A 6369-nucleotide genomic window follows, 5' to 3' on the forward strand; every position below is an offset into this window, starting at 1 on the left:
ACACATACACCTCCCACGATGCTATTGGTAAAATTTATATTGATTTAAATCCACTTTTGAATGAAAATAAATCATCATCAATATCTGGATGGTACCCTATCTATGACACAATGCATGGTTAGTGGTTTGATTGGTTTGTTGATTGATTGGTTAGTTGATTGGTCATTTGGATGTGTTATTATTTGGCTGGTTGGTTGGTTGATTGACTCATTTTTTTTCTAAACATTAATGCTTTTATTCATTCACTTATATTTTCATTCATTTATCCACTAAATTATTTATTTCTCCATTCCATTCATCTATGATATCATTGCATTCATTTATATGTTGATCCATCCACCCATTTTTTGCACACACACACACACACACACACACACACACACACACACACACACAAACATACAGTTCTCACTCACACACACAAACATACGCACACACACATAAACACGAACACACACACACGCTCAAACACATACTTACGCGCGCACACGCATACGAACACAGGAATTCAAGGCCAGTTGTACGTGATCATAAAGATTAATCTCTTCTCAGACGTCAACAGGTTCAGGAAGTCATCATGTGGCGTCAAATTTTTCTGCAGTTAGTGTGTGGGTGTTTCTTGGGTGGGGTGGTTGTTGGGCGCGTTCATCTTCATCATTATCATGGCCACCACCATCATCATCACTATCACCATCATCACTATCACCATCATCGTTATCATGACTATTACCGCCATCATTATCAGCACCAGGTGTTCCAGAAGGTTTTTACATAAATGGTATGCAGGGTTTTGTTGAGGAACTGATCGTTAACGATGACCCAGAATATCAATGGATTGATAAAATCAGGTCAGGTCAGGTCTGGTGTCAAGCTCACGTTCGACACTGGGCATTCATTAGCATAATGCATAATTTGTTGACTCATTAATATGCAAATTTGTGCACTGTACCCTCAATACTTTAAAACTTTTCATCCTAAATATCGATCGATTTTTGACGTTGCCATTACTTTTTAGACAGCAATACTTTTGAATGTCATGAGGATGAGTTTTTAATCATGATCATTTAAATTTTCAAAGTTAAGCGCCTTTTCCAATTGGTAAATTCGTGATTGAAAATTGAGTTTTGCCGATTTTTGCATGTTTGTTTTCAAAAACTTGTTTTTTGCCAGCTGATTCATACAAATTATCCATTGTACGTGTATGTGTGTAGCAATTAGTTCATTTTTTATGTGTGGTTAGGTCAGTATAAATACCGTTAAATAAATAATAGATCGGTATTGATTAATTTGTTAACATGTAAATAGGTCAGTATTAATTTATTACTCAATTGGTCATAATTTAATTAGGTCAATGAGAGCATCCAATGAAGCTAGGCAGATGAGATTTAGCAAGCTATCAGGTCGGTGGAATGATGACGTTGATGATGATGGTGATGATGATGATGTTTATTAGAATGATGTTGATGATGATGAGGATGATTTGTGATAATATTGATTGTGATTGTGACAAATGGTGGTTTTAAAGTTCTACTGGCACGAATTTAGTTATTTCGTAACGCCAGCATCATCACCTGTTTCAGTTCAGTGCTCTGCAAACTTTTTGCTTCCATGGACCGTGTAAAGTATTGTCGAATTTAACTGACCCCCACCACCACCAGACGAGTTTTTGTTTAGACTTCGAATGTTTTCGTTACCAATTTTAATTCAAAATAAAATTACAATATTTCAAAAGATCATCGATTAAATTGATGTTACTTAGCAGTTCTAGAATAAAATTTTTCAATAGAATGGAGGCATAGCTAGCACCAAGCTCGTTCGCACTCACTTCGACGTTAATCTCACGCACATATTTTAAATACGTGCTTACAATAAGCAACTGGCTCGTCATCTCACGAATGATTTTTTTCATTTAATTGCTTCTCAATTTCATGCTAGGAATTCGCCCATTGAATTTTAACATTTTCGGCGTTTGTTTATCCGCCAGCACTGCGAAGCACTGACTGACCGACGTCACACATCACCACCATCTTTCTTCGCCATGACCACCACCATCGTCGCCATTTTCATCGTCATCGTCATTAATTTCCTGACAGGCCAGTTACAAAGAAAGATTGGATTGAAAGTTTTAGAAATGGGCGGAAATGCGGTTTTGGGGTTGGCTGGCTGGCTGATTTATATTTTGTTTATTCATTTTATTTTATTTTAAATTATTTTTTTTTATAATTTAACCTGTTTTTGCATACTTATAATACGTTAATACCTTTACCCGATTATAATATGCTAATACCTAATTATAATATACTACCGCCTAATTATAATATATCAATACCTAATTATAATGTCGATACCTAATTATAATATGTTAATGCCTAATTACGCCGCTACCTTATTATAATATGTTAATCAAATGGCCAGCTATAGGCAGTGTTTTGATTTAGAGGGTGAGTCTGGCGTGGTAGTCAGGGCCATCGGAACTTGCGTCACCCTCAAAGTTGTTAGTGTGAATAATTATAATAATAATAATTATAATAAATACAAATAATAAATTGTAATAATAATATTAGTTCGTATTATTAGTGTTATTCTTGATAATACAAATTATAATAGTAAATATGTTGGGTTTTATTCGTTATTATTATTATTATTTTTACCATCATTATTATTATTATTATTATTATTATCATACTTTGTGAAGGTGAAGGTAGTTACACACGCGGCACCGTCTCCCGGAACATCAACAACCAACCCTCTATACCCCGAGTTCGTTGATGACGTCATTTTGTGACGTCGTAATGACGTTTTTGTTGTTTTTCTCGATGACGATGATGATGATATGACGATGATGATAGTATAGAATAGTATTAACTCTACTAAGTAGATGCTTTAGTTGCTAGTTTTGTTATTTCTTTTCGGTTCTAACATCATAATTTTATCACATAATTTTATATCATAATTTTAATAATTTAATATTTCACCTTCAAACGTATGTCAAGGTCAAGTCAAACGTCAGATCTAGTCCATCATTACCATCACCAACAACAACAACATCAATCAGCCTCAACGGCTTCACCAACCGACCAATCAACAGCACCCGTTAATCTTACATCGACCAATACGAATGCAACTCAACCATCAACAGCCATTTGTAGTAATTTATCGACCAATCAGCACGCGCCTAGCATAAAACTTCTGACCAATAGCAGAAGAGTATCTGAATCAGATGTCCCTGAGCATTTGTTGACTCCCAATAAAAGTTTGAAAAAACTGAGTTATTTTTGCACCAACCTTAATAATTTGACATTATAATTCTATATCTAATTTCTTATTAATATTCATAAATTCGTATTTTCAACCAATCAGCGTCAATCACGGGCCCGCCCCTGACCAATAGGAAGACCCCGTTCAACAAGCTGTCAATCAATAGAGGGAATATAGAAATGATGGTACAGCTATTTATGATGTTTCATTAAATTAATTTTATTATAATTACTTATTATTATTTTTATTTTTAATCTACCAATCACGACAATTTAGGAATTTCCATTTTTCACCATGACTCTATTTGGCATCGGATCAATCAAACATTTGGGAGGTGTCGTTTCAACTACGTCAGTTAAGTTGCTCGATAAGATTAACGATCCAGGTTGGTTGGATAGTTAGTTGATTGATTGGCTGGTTGGTTGGTTGGTTGGATAATTAGTTGATTGATTGGCTGGTTGGTTGGTTGGTTGGATAATTAGTTGATTGATTGGCTGGTTGGTTGGTTGGTTGGTTGGATAATTAGTTGATCGATTGGTTGTTCATTGATTTTTTTGTACTGATTCAATCTTTTGAATGCTAAATTATTTGAAATTATTTGAAATGTTAAATTATTTAAGATTAACGATCCAGGTTGGTTGGATAGTTAGTTGATTGATTGGCTGGTTGGTTGGTTGGTTGGTTGGTTTGTTGGATAGTTAGTTGATCGATTGGTTGTTCATTGATTTTTTTGTACTGATTCAATGCTATTGAATTTGAATGCTAAATTATTTGTGTTGTTTCATGCACTACTCATGCTGCTGTTATCACTTTTGCAGTTACTACTCTCAATACTACTGCTACAGCCCTGCTGCTACTACACCTTCACTACTACTTCTATTACTACCACTGCACTGAGACTACCATTAACATTATCGCTTCTCTTACGACTACTGCTACCAACCTCAACTTGAATAAACTCTACTACAAATACTGCCTTGAACCTTCACCTTGAAACAGAAGAGCCGATGGTTCGGGATAGCTGGTGGTCTGAAATACGAACTGAGATCCGAAGCCACATGAAATCGCTGCACTGCAACAGCGTTCTCGGCTACATCGAAAGAACACACATTCACGAGGAACTCATCATCCTCTCCGCTTCCGGTACAGCTGCCATCTTGAATCAACAGGATTTCCTTCTAGCGACTACTGCCGCCATGACGACGACGACTGCCAATGAAGACGGGAGCAACTTGGCCGTCACGTCTGTCGGAGTTCCTAATTATACAAGCGTACCAGAATCAGTTTTTACCGGGCCTGTTGACGGGAATGTGAACGAGAAGAATATGCTAGCTTTGGAGATCGGCGATACAGTTACCAGTACCTCTAGCAGACTGAATAGGCTGCAAGTTAACTGGCCACCCGAAAGATCTAGACTGTTGTCAGTCAGTGACAATGGCGGGAACGATGACGACGATGACGCTCGTCGCGCTAACGATAGAAGGGTGGATGGCGCGCTGAATAAGTCAGAAGATACTAAAAGTTCTACGAGGTTCGCATCTGAGTTTTTTTTTCTTTGTTCTTTTTTCGTTCCTCTCACTTTTTATAATTTAATCTATGTTTTCATCTAATTTAAATGTTTGAATGGCGCCATTCATATCACGTTCTATAAATATACAAACAATGGAATTACCCCATCCATTCGTATCGCTTTCTAAAAATAGTCTGGACAGTGTATTTCCCCAATGTTCAATTTGCCACATCCCTTACAACGAAAAATCACTTCCGTTTCCTGTTAATCTATGCAAATGTCTTATCTGTCTGTGAGTTTGTGGTGGTGGTGTTTGTGGTGATGGTGATGATGATGATGTGAGATGAAATGATTTCAATAAACCATATAAACGTATGTATGTATGTATGTATGTATGTATGAATGAATGAATGAATGAATGAATGAATGAATGAATGCAAATTACAAATTAATGAGTGAATGAAGGAACAAACAAACAAATGAGTGAAAAAATAAATAATTAATATTAATTATAATTATTATTATGGAAATTAATTATGACATAAATTTTTTACATAAAATAAAATCTTGCAACAAAACCGCAGACAGTGCAAAGTTCCCGATATTTTGTTTTGTACCATTGAACCTCCTATTGAATTCTCCATTATCGGTTCGTTGGGGTGATGGTGATACTACTATTACTACTACTACTACTACTACTACTACTACTACTACTACTACTACTACTACTACTACTACTACAATAATAATAATATTTATTATTATTATTATTAATAATAGCGGTGATGGTGATGTGATAGTTATGATGACGAAGATGATGATGATGATAATGATGATATAGTTCTAATGGTGATGATGATGATGATGTGGTAGTTACGATAATGATGATATAGTTTTGATAATGATGGTTATGATGGTGATGGTGATGTGGTCATGATTACGATCCAGGTAAGCCATGTATGTTGCAAGCTCGAATATGTCGGTCGAAGAAAGAGTCCAGGGGAGAGATTAACGCTAAAGAAGTCAGCGATGTGCGTGGGTTATTTTATTTTCTTTCGTTTTTGATTGGTTGGACTCGTTTGACGCGTCCGACCAATCAAAAACGACGTTTGACGTGTCGGTGGAGTCAGTTGTTTTTTATTTGTCTTTGATTGGATGACGTTCGATTGGATGACGCGTTTAGAGTCTGTTTATCATGTTTTGCTTATTTTTGGATGGTATTTCATATTCGACTTTGATTGGTAGATTTAATAAATTTGCATAATTTATTTATATTTGTTGAGTAGATAATTAATAATATTTTTTATTTAATTTAAATTATGTTCACTCGAAACAGAGTCTGCCATTCGTTGAGTACGACCTACACAAACAGCTGGTCAACAAACTGAAAGTGAAAGGAATGAACTCACTATTCGGACTGAGGATACAGATAGCTGTCGGGGAAACCCAGCTCATTGCTGTTGCCGTGGGTTTTTCCTTTAGTTTCATTTCCATAATTATTATAATATAAATGGTAAAATTATCATAATTTATTCCGTTAACAGACTGCAACAGGGATGTACTGCGAGGCATTGCCTCCACCTGGCATACCCATGATTATA

The sequence above is a fragment of the Helobdella robusta genome (genome assembly GCF_000326865.2).
Source record: "Helobdella robusta unplaced genomic scaffold HELROscaffold_14, whole genome shotgun sequence".
Taxonomy (NCBI): Eukaryota; Metazoa; Annelida; class Clitellata; order Rhynchobdellida; family Glossiphoniidae; genus Helobdella; species Helobdella robusta.